This window comes from Nanorana parkeri, unplaced genomic scaffold (genome assembly GCF_000935625.1).
Source record: "Nanorana parkeri isolate BGI_ZX_2015 unplaced genomic scaffold, ASM93562v1 scaffold75, whole genome shotgun sequence".
Taxonomy (NCBI): Eukaryota; Metazoa; Chordata; class Amphibia; order Anura; family Dicroglossidae; genus Nanorana; species Nanorana parkeri.
Window position 1 is genome coordinate 1,004,387 of NW_017306343.1, and position 16,081 is coordinate 1,020,467.

Here is a 16,081-nt window from a genome sequence, read left to right on the forward strand (position 1 = left end):
ACTCAGTTCCCACTGACCATTAACAGAATGTAGCACTCACAACTGACTCCCAGCTTAAAGGGGGTGCTTAATGCTGACCACCAATAAGAGAGGGAAATTCACTACTGACCAGTAACAAATAGGATCAGTCACTACTGACCACCAAGTAACTGTATTTGCCACTGACCACCAAGTTAAGAGAGCACTCACTACTGACTGCCAGTGTAACAGGGCCCAGTGCACAGTGCAATCTCCTAACATGACTAACATTATCTATCTATCTATCTATCTATCTATCTATCTATCTATCTCTGCAGCATAGGACAATGTACTTAATGTTGAAATGCATAGATACATTAGGTATCATCAAAGACGTTACTGAACTTCCAAACCAGTGTTAGCTTCCCTATATTTTGCTGTAGGTGGTGCTGAGGGGGAAATTGGGACACAAGCAGGGCTGTTCCTATAATGAGACAGCCTCATTGGGGCACGTGGGGGGGGACGGGAAAGAGAAAGTGACTGAGAAAGAGAGTGAGATAAATATTATCAACAAAGAACATACTGAAGTAAGACTCCTGTGAGAGAAAATGGACCCCAATTGTTGTCAGTCTAATCAGCTCTGTTGATGCATTATTCCTATTCATTGAATCAAACAATCTAAATTGTAGTGCCTTTATGTGATAATCGCATTTGGACTACAGAAAAATGCAAAGGATAATCTTGGCTTACCAAAATATGTCAGAACAACTGGGCATGGGGGATTCTCTGTAATTTGGCCCTGGTTCTCATGGAGCGCACCCAACAGACTGAAGTGGTACACATGCAGATAACACCCTCCACAGATATTTTCTAACAAGTCTGTGATAAATAAAGAGTGCTTCCAATGATTTAAAGTGCTCATTAACATCCCCCAGCGCTAAGTGGCCCAATCGTCTCCCAAAGAATCAAATCAGGTTTCAGATCAGGAGCCAAATTGGGTCATTTATGGCCACCCGTATGCTAAGAATGCAGAAATGAGTCAGTGTGTTTGTTTTGACTGTATTGTAATTGGTGGTTCACTAATAATGTAACAGATGGTATGTGGTGTATGTTAGAAATAATACATTTGTTCAGAAAAATATAATGCCAAGTCACACAGTGATTATTTTAGGGCATGTAGGGCACCCACACACGTTAGAAATATTAAATGGAAGCTTGGAAATGTCTTTTCATTAAAAAAAAATCAAACTTCCTGACTTTCTAATACAACACAATACATTTCACCTCTAACACCCATGAGTTAGGTAAATTAATTCACATCAAGCATTATAACAGTGAGTAAGATTTACATGGGGTTATCTTTTTCTCCTTTTTGTTTAGTAATGTCTGTTCATAAAGATCTGTGAAGCCATCACAGATAAGTAAGCAGCAAATGGCTAAGCATTGTAAAACAGTTCATAACACAAATGGGCTTACAGCATTGTGCAGCAGGCCATAACACAAGAGCTGCTAAATAAAACCAGTTGTATTTTGAAGTAAATATAAACAATGCAGATTTTTGTCAACGATGTACTTTATAACGTAGTTTATATAGTTTGTGTTTTTTTGCAGTCCTTATTTGAAATTACATTCCATCTAGCTAAGCATAAAAAATATAGCCTTGAAATGCATAGATGCAATATAGTCTACCTACACAGGGGTTCATTTTTTTTTTATTGAGGTGTCCCCAGGCCACTTCACTCCCTTTTGTAATCTAGTGACCCCTTTTGCTCACCAGTTAGTAATCCAGGAAACTGTGCCCCAAATATACCCACTGAAGGCTCACTTCTGTTTCTCACATACATAAAGCATTTTGAATTAAGGCGCCAGTGCATAAAGCTGGCCATATACCTAAGATTTTTCTCGATCAGCCTTCTGAACAGCCCCTGCTGGGTATTGTATTCTGACAGCTGACACCTGTGGCCGTCAGAATACCCGAGCCTTGACTGCATCTGATTGGCAAAAATGCTCCATCTAGCTCCTTTGTCACAGGTAGATTGAAGAATTGACATTTGTTAAGCTGGGTGATGCCGGCAGGGTAATCTACAGATTGCATTCCACCCGATTCAACAGGAAATGGCCAAAATGTGATCCTTGTATGGCCAGCTTAATTTCAATGGAGTTACTTTATCACACAAATCAGATTCCAACCTACCCTAAGTTTAGTCTGATTGGTGATACATCAAGAAGAGCAAAAGATAAAGAGGCCAGATACATGAAGCCAGTCTTGTAAGGCTCACGTAAGCAGCTCATGTAAGCGTTCAGGTAAGTGCTCATGTAAGCAGCTCTATATAATTTGATTACAGCAGACAATACAAAATGCAAATAAAGGGAAATTGGATGGTCTGCATTTAGTACACTTGCACTCTTTCCTGGATAGCGGTAGCAGTTCATTGATTGGAGTCCCTTCTAGCCTGGAATTGTCTTCTCAGATTTTAAAGTGCACTTCTCATTTTGCAGCAAACAGTTAACAGTTACAAAAAGGGAGCCTCCTTCACATCAGTCTTCATTTCCCCCTTCACATCACAGTCCAACTACCACAACAGTTTGAGGCACCCCAGAGGAAGCCAGAAAGCACACCAGGGTGCCACAGCATCCTGGTTGAGAAAGGCTGTCTTAGACAGTTGTCGCCAGAACTTGTGTCCCCATTGGAAGATTTTCTCTAAATTCCAAGTCTGATTTGGATTTACCATCGCTTTCTTTTTCATTACAATGGCCACCAGGACAAATAGTGAGAATAATCTTCACACTGGGGGCACAGACAGAAATGCAAACTTGAAAGATGTTCTAACCCTTTATCATTCTATCCAAAACTAAAAAAAAAGCCATACTTTTAGCCCACTTTCTGTATCATTCTGGCTTTCTGTCATATCATTTAAATACAATCATAGATACTACTGGAGTACAACCTTACCTCTAGCACTGCACTGGTAACATGCACTGTACTTGTGCCAGTAGACATTATAAAAGGTATACAAAATCATAAATACTTCATGTAAAAATTGGACTGTCCCAATTCAATATTGTCCTCTCACACAGATTTATACTGTGCTTTTACTAAAGTTTGTAAACAGTAAAGAAGATACCAATAAAGGCAACAGTATAATATTACAGCACTCTCATTGACACAGGATTGTCTTACTAAATCAATCATGGAGCAGATCAATAAGCCAATTTACTAAGGGGGAGCACAAAACAATTGGGAAACATGAGGAACGTGAAGGACAAAATAGATCTGTGATCAGGGCTAATATATCTATAAAATAGTTTGTACACGTAAGTGAAGAAAACTGACCCCCTTTCTAGCAGAACACACAGTCTTCTACGTAAACTAAAACCCGATTATCCTGGCAATCCTTTATTTCTAAGTTTATTGATTTGCTATCTCTCTGTGTAAAGGCAAACTGCCTTTACACATCAGCCTGTCTCATATGAGCATACTTCTTTCTATACTGACCCTAGGGTCCACCTTTGCAATGAAAAATAGCCAGTCCTTCAGTGAAAATACAGACATATTTACAACACAGAGAAATGGTTACAGATGACATGTATACAGAAAAAGAAGTAGACGCTTTCAATTTAATAAAGCTGTCAGCAATGTAAAGAAATGCCTCCACAAAAGATAATTACAACAGAAATATATTCTGCAAACAAATAAAAAAGGCATACAAAGACGATATTATATAATGATCTAACATGTTATCTACACCATATATGTAATAGGCTACATTATTTGACAGTAAACTAATATGCTTTTACCACTAGCCATTTGCACTGAGTGCTGATTTCCATATATTACTGATTAAAAAAAACAGCAGAATAAAAGGGAATTTTCTTTAATTATAATATTAGTCTTTCCCTTAAACTATGCTGCGGTTGCTGCCCCAAACTCTAATTAACATATTCATACCTTCACTTTAAAAAGGTTCCCCCTTTGCCTTGCTTTGATCTCAGCAAGCGTTTCCCGTTACAGAGTTATCCTTCCAAAACCACTGTATATCCCAAATTAATTTGATTTCAAAGCATACACACTCAGCATATTTCACATGCTCAGCCCATCCTACCAACACAGCTTCTTACTTCATGCCAGCTCCGGTGCCTTTCTAAAATCATTTCAGATTTTTTTCAAGACTCGGAGAGGCTGTAAAGGATGTTCTTAAATAACAGATCTTTCCTGGCTTCTTTAAAATCATTTAGCCCTGCAGTGAAAGTGCCACCAGTAAATATTAGCTGTAAGAATAGATGGAACAAGATAAAGAATATTCAAGCAATCAAGAGTCAAATCAAGATTCAATAAATAAACCTGTCACCTTAAAATTCCCCCATACAACAACATTACGCTGGAGTTCCAGATCACGAAAAATAGAAATTATCCAATCATGTGAAAAGCAAATTCCTGTTTATTTATTTCATCTGCATAGGACTAGATATTAAAAGTGAACACAACTACAGCTACTATTTATTGAGTGATAACTGTAATAAGTCATTCATTAATCAACCCCATTGTGTAGGTTCTCCTCTATCACTTTAGATGGTAACAGGCCGTCATTACAGTTAAATTGTTTTGCTATCCTCTTTGAAGTGGACTTTCAATGGTGCAATTCAAGAAATGTGCTGTGATTGAGTTCCTGTAGGCAGAACGTGTTGCTTGAATTGAAATTAATAGACATATGCATCCTGTTTATTGAGATAACTGTGGCAATGTGAGCAATGTGCATCACTGAGCTAAAAGATCCAAAAAATGCAAGGATAAAAAATTTGAATCGTGTAACAAACATACCCGTGTTTCCCCGAAAATAAGACACTGTCTTATATTTTTTTGGGCTCAAAAAAAACACACTAGGTCTTATTTTTCGGGGTAGGTCTTATTTTATTTTTTTAATGTACGACAATCCAAAGTTAATGCAAATCCAAATTAAATAATCCAAAATGGCAAAGTTAAGAATAGGGTGATCAGGGCAATCAGGGGTGCCATACCTTTCCAAGAGCATTTTGGTAACCAGAATGAGCGAAGCGTGCTTTCACTATGGATTCCTCACAGGTGGAGTGCATTTGGTATCACTCCGCCTGCGACAGGAGCCGGCGCTATAGAGGAAACTTCGGCTTATGTGGCTCTGCTCCCTCCGCTCCCGCCTCGCTTCCTCTAGCGCTGGCTCCGTTGGCACAGCTGATTCTCTCCCGCGGCGCTTCAAGTTCCCCCTTATGCCACCACCGGCCCTGGGAAAGGTCGCAGCTAGGTCTTATTTTCGGGGTAGGTCTTATATTTTAGCAATTCCCAAAAATGGTACTAGGTCTTAATTTCGGGGTAGGTCTTATTTTCAGGGAAACAGGATAGGTGTGGTCCACCTCTGACAGCATCTGATGAGCTTCACATCGAACACATTAATGATCTAGTTAAGTACAAATTTCTGACAGAACAGGCAGTTCTTCAGAACATGTAAGTCACAATATTGCAATTATTGGATACTGAGAGGTTTCTGTGTGATGGGTTTCTCATGTGCTCACGACTGAGATGAAATCTGACTGGGATGAAAGCAGTCACACATAGGAGTTTTAGGTTCTCTGAAAAGTATCTGACTAGGCTTTTGCAAAAAAAAACAAAAACCCTCCATTCTATGTTTAGGACATGTTTTAACAAATAGCCCAGTGAACAGAAAAGTATTTATATATCACACTGAGGGACAATGAGAACTTATAATATTTCCAACCTGTCTAAATGTGATTTCAATTACATCTGATGTCCGACAGTTGTTTGTCTGTCTCACAATGGGCCTGTTGGAGGGCTGGTGCTCTCTCACAGAGAGTGTAGTAGTCCTCTTTGCAGCTATAGCAAGGTAAGTATTTTTGCATTAGGGTTTGGGGGCAGTTTACAAAGGAAGTAAAATGTGGGACTTAGCTCTTTTACTATTTAGCTGCACCCATATGCCAATTTTACTATTTGTGTTGAACCTTCAATTGGACATTAAAGGCCATTTTCACCTTTGCAGAGGTATTTAAAAAAAATATGCCAGCAATGTATACCAAGTGTACATAAGCAGGCATATGCAGTTGCTGTATATGAACACAGAAACATATGTTTTTTTTGTTAGCGTTCCTCTTCATATCCTCATGGAAAAGGGCAGCATTTGTGCTCTGTGTAAATAACAAGTGAGCTCTCTCTGAGATCTCCACCCCACATTCATTAGTATGCATTGGTATGCATAGTGGACCCCCCTCCCAGACTGCTCCCCCTTACCAGGAAATATATTGTGTGTAAAAGCAGCGCTAGTTTTTAGTGATCGTGTTACACAGAATCCAAGGGAGGGGGCAGCTGTTTACAGCCTGTTTTACAATCCGACCCCGATGTAAGACTGAATTTCCTGTGGAGAAAATTATGATTTTCTAGGATTCAGCCCTAATAAAAACTTAATTAAAACAAATGAAAAAAGCCTGCAATGTGACTCATACAAATGTACACACATACACATCATCACTGCATCTCTACATTACCACAATAAATATAGATCACTTACAAAGGTGGAAATGGATTTTAAGCTGAAATCAGCTGTTATAAATGACATCTTTTCCACTATGAGTTTCACAAGCTTTAAAGTCGATCTGTCACAATTCAGAGCACATCAAACTAAGTATTTGATGAAAAATGGTTAAGCAAATGTTACTTTCTGGTTAGTCATATGGGGCACTTTTTATTGAAAAGGTGTTCAATTTTAAAGTCAGGCAGGGCTGACCAGACTACTTGTGATTTCAGTGCAGCAGAGATACTGTGTTGTAAGTTCAAAGAGGAAGATAGGCACTTTCTAGTAGATAAATAGGTATTTTTGAGTCAAAACATGGGGAAACCTGTATGTATTGCCAAGATGTGATGCATTTTTTATTATTATTATGCCCTGACATACACTTTAAAGACCGTCTACCATGTACAAAAAAAAGCAGCGATGTAGAGCAAGTTAAAATAATGCACAGATCATCTTTTTTATATTCATGCTCCCATAAGTGGGTAATTAGCTGTGGAAAATAAGTGGTTATGTCACATTCTGTTTCAGCCTCCTGCGTTAAGGAACAAGGCTGTACAGAAGCAGGAAACCTCAACACTGATAAGTGTATGGATACCTGTAATTATTTGTTGAAAAGACCAGTCCAAGAATTTAACATTATACTGTAACACCCAACCTCATGATCACACACTCTACAGAAATATGTTGTTCTAATAAATGAAGTGCTGCATTTGATAGAATAAAATATGCCATCCCGTAACATGCAGTATGTTGTCAATTTCAATATATAATTAACATATGATGTAGGGCAGAGTGCAGGCTAAGCTGTTGGGATTATTTCCCACCACAGACACTAACTGCATGGAGTTTCCATGTCCCACTCCTGCTTACGTGCACTTCCCTTGAGCGCTCTGGCATCACCCAATTGTCTATAGTGTGTGCCTACACTTCTATTAGATTTTGGGTTCCCTCAGGTGAAGAAATTGACAGGAATGGTCCTCACGTTCTGTAAATTTCTGCATTGTTATATAAATTGATAAAGTGAATACAACCGCCAATCCGAACTTCAACAAATTGAGTAAAATTAGGAAAATGGGACAAAGAAGAGTAGTAGCATGTAGTGCTTTAATACTTAGTTTGTCTCTGTCCAGCCATCAATTCTTTCATAACATATCCTCCCTATTACATTATTAACCTTTGAATTTTTATAATATCTTAATTGCAGTTGTTATGTTGTTTTTCAGTTCTTCATTTTGCTATGTGACAAGTGACCCTAGACCAAATTGTGAGCCACAGTTGTAAATAAGAGTATACAGTATATAACATCCCATTTAAAAGCCAGCAAAGAATGGTAGAGAACATTTACTAAATAACACGGTGGTTGCAGATATACGTGAAATGTTTTTATAGCTTGGCTGTATGATGAAGAACTTCTAAAAAATGGAAGGTCACAAAAACCGTTGACACTGTTATTTTCAGATTGGAACTTTGGGAAATGGGATTTATACGAGATTGTGGAAGGACTAGAACTCTATATTTGGTTTATATACAGTGATCTGTATGTCACTTACACTAATTCCTGGTTATATACGGTACTAAATTTATGTGCCTACTCAACTGCAGTATAAAGCACAACAGATTTTCCATAAATCTTGTAACTGGATCTAACAAGAAAGGACATAGCCACTGTTATAAGCACAAAAATATGTAAATAGTTATAAGATTATTATTTCCAAGTGATTGCATGTTATTATTTCACTGCATTATTCAAAAAGAAAAAAAGGGATGTAGATCACATTTTGTTTTTGTGGATGCTTGAAATCAAGTCATTGCACACAATGCATCCCCCCTCCCCCCCCCAAAGTAAACCTTTTACTCAAGATGAAGGCAGTAGGGAATGTACTGTAAAATGTAACCAAAGACTGCAGAGATTTTGTCACAGCTTTCTTGGTATGATGTAAGCCTATTGGTGATAGTATAGTGGTTAGCACTAATGCCTTGCAGCACTAGAAATCCCCGCTTCAAATCACAGTCAGGTCACTATCTGCAAGGAATTTGCATGTTCTCCCTGTGCTTGTGTGGGCTTCCTCCGAGTACTCTGGTTTCCTCCCACACTGGAAGGTTAATTGGCTCCTGTCTAAATTGTCCCTGTACGCATGTGAGATAGGGACCCTAGATTGTAAGCTCCTTGAGGGCAGGGACTGATGTGCATGTGTAAATGATTGTTCCTATATAAATACCTGTAATACATAGATTTGTATGCTGACTGAAAAACCCCTACTAATGGAACCTGTGCAGACAAAAATATGGGGGCTGATACTGCTGACTTACTAATGGTGACTGGCCGGCTCTAGATGTAGGCCGGATTAACAGTTGCATTGTGGTAACATGCCTCAATGTAATTTATGCGTTTTGGTATACTGTGGTGACATTCATTCTAATGGATGCATCTTTAAAATGCACCTGAGATACAGTGCACCGTCATGTACTATCGTGCATTGTTGTGCACTGCATTGCTAAAAATGGGGTTTCCTAATGCAACATGAATTATCACACACGTGTTAACACACCACACAGGTGTAAATGTGCCCTGAGTGTTTACGTAGTCACTGATCTGGAACAAACAGGCAGCCAATGAAGTCTGAATGTAATCAGAACCCTTTATTTGCATATGTGTTTTAGATCATTGACTCAGAAAATACTGAAGCCAATGGATCGTCATTACAACCAGGAAACTAAAATCTCAGAAAGCAAGATTAGAAGCGTCATCCTACATATTTTTCACACAAGTGTACTTAAGGCTATATTCACACTAGGTGCATTTAGATGCATTTGAAATAGTTTTCTAAACGCATATATGTGCATCTAATGATCCATTCACACCACAACGCATGTGAACGCATGTATGCGCAAAATGCATGTATTTGCTGAAATCTCATTAATTGCTTCAATAGACTGTTTCAATGGACAAAGGACAGCAGCATCTAGACGCATATGCGTGTAAGTTTGCATAAATGCACATAATTTTAAGCACCTAGAAGCACAACCAAACCATGTAGCCTTACAGATTTTGCAGACAGATCTCTGCATAAGTGGCCTGTGTGAATGAAGCCTTACTCTTTCATGCAACTAATATATAACAGTTGTGTGATTTTTGTCCAAAATCAGCACAATTATCAGAGGGATGAATTAATGTAACCTATAACTCCACGTTACTGTCTTTTGCATGGTCGCAACAGCTGGAGAACCAAGCCATAGATTATCTTTAAGTAGGCCAGTCCTTCAAATTCATACATCTATTGTAAACTTCCAAATCATAGCATTACTTATTATTATTTATTGCCTGCATAAAAACTGATGTTTCAAAGTTCTTTTATGTGACCAAAAGACTAGGCTACCATGAGCATTGTGGTCGATTCACTTCATTAGAGTTTGCACAAATGACATTATTTTAATAACCGGGTATACCCTGCCGGTGTTCCGTGAGGTCAAATGAACAGCAAAGAACAACCAGTAAGCAGAACCTGTATATATATTGTGAAAATAAAATGTCACTCGTGTGCACTTACATAATCACCCCGAGTGCATCATCGAAACCACAACAGGGGGCGCCGTGTTTTAAGTCATTGAGCAGGTGGAGAGATCACAAAGATCTCTCTGTGACCAGCTCCGAGATACCCAACACATCATCACTTGCTACTTACATTCCTCACATAACAGCCACAGTCCTCAGTACCTGGGAAGGTGCAAGGGAGCATGGCTTCGGCTTCCCATCCAACCACGAAGCTGGGCGGGTGATTACATGACCACCTACCAGCCTCCCTGCTTCATTACTGTGTGTGTTTGTACATTTATATGCACACCCTAATGTAATAGGCTGCGCACGCCTATGTGGATTTGTTTTGATAAACTATATACATTATCAAGGTTTTTAATATATTAAAATATAATAATTCTATTCACATTCATCTGCCCATGATCATGTTCAAATGTACTACATATGCAATAACAGTAATGAACACTATGGGGTCTATTCACAAAGCTGCCGAATGATATAACCGTAGCTTCAGCTGATCCTTCGGCTAGCTTCGGCCCCAGGACCCCTTCGGTTCAGTAGAACCGAAGGGCTGCTGTACGGGCTATTCACTATAGCCTGTACAGCTCCCGAATTTTGCCGAGTGGCTCAGTCAAGTTGAAGGCATATGCCTCGGCTCGACTGAGCTGAGGTGAAACGGCCGGCCATTACTCTCCCGCACGCTCCAGGAGTCTCCCGCTATTAGATAGCGGCTCCCGGCCACCCGGGAGAGATCCACTTTCTCCTGGAAAGGTTTACTCTGCTCGATCGAGCAGAGTAAACCTTTCCCTGCTCTGTTTTTTTTTCTTCTGACATCGGAGCCGCCGGTCACCGTCGGTGAGAAAAAAAAAACAGCATAGGAATGCATAGCTACATTCCTATTGGCTATTTCACTATGCCACAGCCAATAGCAAACTAGCTATTGCACTCGCCCACTGCTGATGTAAATCAGCAGAGGGTACCTGAAGTTCTCCATCAGGTCCTCTCTAGTGATTGACAGCAGCAGAGGGCAGGGGCAATAGGCAGCTTGCTATTGGATATTGCAAATTGAAATAGCCAATAGGAATCTAGCTATGCATTCCTATGCCATTTTTTTTTATTCTGATGGCAGCAGCTGTCACAATAAAAAAAAAAGAAACCGGCAGATAGCAAAGAAGCTATTGCTTCCTCTGCTATCTGCCATCATTTCAGGGTGTGCTCTTTCCCCCCTGCATTACAATGAGAGTTTAGCAGAGCCGGAGGTGATATGAAAGCCGACTCTGCTGAGCTCTCATGGTACTGACAGTTCAGCGTCCACTGGTTACTTGGTCACTTCACTTCGGGTCGGTTATTCACACAGCTGCCTACGGCAGTTTTGTGAATGGACCCGTATATTTCAGCCTAGGAATTGTGCAATACTTTTAATGTTTCTAGACACAGCAGTAAATTAATAAAGGTCCATCAGACCAATTACGTTATTTTTGATTGAAAGAAAAACATGCAGGGGTATTTATTAAAAATGGAGAAGACAGAATCTGGAGCAGTTTCCCATAGCAACCAATCAGCTTTTCTCTTTCATTTTCAAAGCTTAACTGAACAAACTGAAGAGAGAAGCTGATTGGTTACCATAGGCAACTGCTTCAGATTCTATCTGCTCCAGTTTTGATAAATCCCCTTATATTTAAGAAGACGTAGAATAGAATTAAATTTTTTCCCTGACCACCTTATTTTGGCAATTATTAGTACATACTTGTAGAAAATGAAACATTCCTATTGAAATAGTTACATTTTAGTTATAATAGAAAATGCAGCTAATAGCAACATGTATTATTCAATAATGTGCTGCAAAGAGCATTGATGTGCCGCAAGCCAATACAACCAATTAAAAAGAAGTCATCATTAAACTGTCTGGGGATGGCTGATTTGTAATCGGTTGCTATGGGTTACTGCACAGTTTTGCTCTTGGCACCATGTTACTAACTAACCTCCATTTGCATTTCAATTCATGCATATTTTATGCAAGTGTACTCATAAAATATAACCTAACAGCACACCAAAGCTGTTTTTTATATTCCATAACTCAGCCAAAGAAATGGCATCCTGCATAATGAAGACATTCCATTAGTTACTAATAATAAACAATAAGGACTCAAACTAGGTGCTGCCAGTAAATTTAAAAAAAAACTGTGGAATCCAAAGCATTACTGATAGTGTAAATCAATGTATGTGCTGCATATGTGGATGAGAAAGAAATCTATTATTATAGTACACAAGCAAATACTGATGTACAAAAACAAACATATGTTGTGTATTGTTGTAAGGTGAACACAGTTCACCCAATTACAGATATAAAATGGCACCTAATGTCAGTGCAGGCATGCTGATCACTATTAAATCACATTCGCTGATGCATTCTGTTGCCCTCCTCCCCTCTATGGATTGAACTCTCATATAAATCATTGGAGGTTTGTATGTGCCAATGTGAATCCAAACTTGTAAATACTGGCTACACCAAAGTGAATGATTCCCTTATTGGTATCTTAGAATGTTAATTATCAGGGACACTTACTTAACAGAGATCACTTCCATTATCTGTGCCATTAGTTCACTGGGCTTGTAAACTGCCAATATCACTCATCCATTGAATACAATAAGGGTTTTCTATAGGAAATAAAAAGTGCTCTATAGCTATTGATCTAACCATGTAGAAAGTCAGTACTCAAAGTAGTGTGTCTCAGTACTTCTAAAGTCCTGCACTAGCCTACATCATCAAATCCTTAATCTATTTCTCCGGAAGGATTACCACTCCAAGTTTGACTAATTTACCTGACAGGCTGCCTGTTGGAAAGAACAGACTATACTTCTTCACAAAGAGGGTCTTGTTCACATTTTATTCCACACTCCTGATATCAAAGCAGAGGACTTGTCAGAAGATGTTAGCATTAACCCATCAAAATGAGGAGGATTTCACAGCCTCTCTGTGCTCTGTTCCTTTGTCCATACAGAAAGGGGAATGTCCCCCATTTTCAATGGAATGCACATACAAAAATCCATCCACTATTGCATGTTAAATCATAAATCCTGTTAAATGGTTTGGCTCCTTCTATAAAGATCATTGTATGCTTTTTATGTCCCCATTATTCCAAACAGACAGTTTAATATGCCGCCCATCTCTCTCTGTGCGAAACTGTAATATTCTTCCAATAAGACCTATAGTAAAGGTCACAGGTATTGGAAGGCTGAATGTCAGGGGCACCCTTTCCTGTGTGCTCTCTACATTGGTAATCGATTTTGATTGCTATCCATTGTGAGCCACGTATTAACTTTAGAAAGCACACCACCAAATGTTTCCATCAGCAAACTGGGTTACATAGGCATTGCAACGTGAACAGTTAAAAAAGAGTTGCCTCCTCTCTAAGCACATCCCATCTTTATAGACAGTGCAACACGTCAGTGCATGGTACATAGGTGAGTACATAGGTGATACAATCCTTGTCATCGGTATGATCAACACATTAAATTATTTTTGGTGGCAGATCTACAAAACGAAAAAGAATTTAATTTGCACCGAATCGTATGTGTCAGACATTGAGCGTCTTGTGTGGTTCTATTATATTTTCACCAGCTAAACAAGCCTCCAGGGATTTTCCTGCTAGTCTGCAGAGCAGATGGATTTTTTTGTTCCCTCTTGTTAAAAAGGGCTTTCTGGAGCCTATATAAAAATCAGATTAACTTTCATCATGGTGGTGACTATCTAAAACCACTATAAAAAAAGGGGGACACAGTGTGTGAGAAGTAGAGCTGGAGGCATTCTCTTTCCTCGGGATATAAAAGAAAATCAAACTTTTATGTCTATAGTTCTCAGCCAGCATACCATGGGATTTGCTCCAAGAGCTGAATGATTAAGAGGTGCTTTCTGGTCCATAGGAGGCACCTTCTCCTATTAAAAGGGCAATAAAAAAAAAAAAAAAGAGAGACATTTGTAGGCAGCCTTAAAATGGCAGCACAAATAGCCCTAGAAGCTTTTCCATTTGTTTATGGAAACACAGAGGTCGGTTCGGAAAACTGTACAAAGATGTGTATGTATATAAGCTATAAAAGAAAAGGCGGAATGAACCTGAAAACTGCATAAAAGCCTCCCTGCTGCTTGTGTACTCCTCAGAGGTGTCAACATCACAATCACTTTGGGGTATATTTAACAAGCCTGCAAAGGAGGGGCTATGTGGTGCAGGAAAACTCCACCATAGCCTCATTTATGAAGATATACATCACATCGCTGAGTATGGCTCTGTCCCTTATTGTTAAATAAGTAGTATGTAGGAGTCCCCAAACCCCCCTTGTATAAGGTCTACGCTATATTTATTATGCTAATAATGCCATCAGGAAGACTTTGCCTGCTCTGGTGTCCCTTCCCCATTAGTGAACACGAAACCCCTTCCAGCCGCAATCACTTTTATGGCTTTTCTTTTGGGAAGTCCCTGAGCCGGCAGAAGCGTCTCTCTCCCAAACGCGAGCAGCCAAAGTTCGGTGTGGTTGCCATGGGTGACTGCACAGCCTTATTAAACCCTTCAAGCAGAGATCCCGCTAATTAGAGAAGCGCAGCGGCGTCTCATGCATATCAAAGCTAAGTAATTGGCATTAGTTCCTGTACTCCTGTAATTGTAAGGCTACTCTGTGTATGGATAGAGACTTTACACACAAGGCTTACTAGTTCATGCAGCAGAAGAAAAAAAAGAAAAAGCAATAGGTGATAGGCTATGGTGAGGAGAAGCTGTGGCACTTACCGTCCCTGGTCCTGGGGCTGCATTGCCCTGGCAGTGGCTGTGCTCGCAGGAGCCGCACTTGTAGCTGTCCGCGGTGCTGAAAGAGGCTAGCAGTCCACAGCATAGTGCCGAGTCTCTTCCATGTGAATAGCAAATACTCCCACTGGCAGCTATTGGTCTTTCTAACTCTCCTAATCCACCTCTTAACAGACGCTCACCCTGACCACGGGCAAGGAAAGCATCCCCTTAGCTTAAATGGCTACAACAGGGGATGTTTGTAGCCAGATGCACACACACACATAGGGGCATTTAATGTGACAGAGCGCCTCTTTTCCCAGGAATGATGTAGGCGACAATTATGTCTAGGTTGTACTGTGCCTCATTATTTGTGAGCTCCTATCTCCTCTACACTGGCTCCCACTGCTTATCTGTGTGTGTGTTTTGTAAAGCTATATGAATTTCACAATGCTGAACAATGCTCGCAATTACCGCACAGAGGGCTTCTCATTGTTTAATTATTAATTGGTACATGGTGTACAGCTAGCTTGCCATGGGAAAGTGAAAAACATACGTTCCGCGATCGCCCGAAATGTGGGCTTTTGATGGGAGCCCTCTGCAGTCACAACGCACGTTGACAGTTAAAGCTTAACGAGCTGTTAATTATGACACCGACACGTCCATCCATCGTGATTAGCTCCAAACACATATAGATGACGCCGAGGGCTCCATTGTAATGTAAACTTCTGTGTTTGATATTGCCGGCGTTGTGAATTGGGCACACAGGTTGAGCCTGAATGATTCGATGGAGTGCCCTTTATCCAACTGTGTCATAATTGAAGAGATTTGATTTTGTGAACATCTGCTCACCGTCATTACAAGGTATGGTTAATCCTGCATGCTAATTAATCTAAGTAGCAGGCTATACCGCAGACCCACTAAACTGATGCCTTTTGATAGAAGCCATGCAGGAAATATTTAGTCAATGTTTTGTAATATTAACAATAGCTGGCATAGTCATCCCATTTTTTTTCACTTCCACACTGGCGTGTTGTGAAGTATTGGAGTTTAATGTCGATATTTTACTTGGTAGGAAAGTTCCATCTTGAGGAAAGTGGCTGCAACTACATTTTACTTCAGCCTTCAGTTGTAAATCGTCTTTTTTTGTGTGCCATCACTTACACTCTGATGCATCCCTACAATTATAAAATATCTTTATTCTGCAAAGCCTACACACTTATGCTAGGTAAAGCATAGATCTATATTAGCAGCTTGTG

At 39.7% G+C, this 16,081-nt stretch overlaps 1 protein-coding gene across 1 annotated transcript in view; it reads right to left on the minus strand.

Annotated features, from left to right (window-relative positions):
* LOC108804841 (metabotropic glutamate receptor 8-like) overlaps window positions 1–15,107 on the minus strand; it is a 786,696-nt gene extending 771,589 nt beyond the window's left edge. Inside the window, exon 1 of the mRNA XM_018576745.1 lies at window positions 14,829–15,107. The gene's annotated coding sequence lies outside the window, so the exon portion shown is untranslated. The remainder of the gene's footprint in view (window positions 1–14,828) is intronic.
* Window positions 15,108–16,081: the final 974 nt, after the last annotated feature.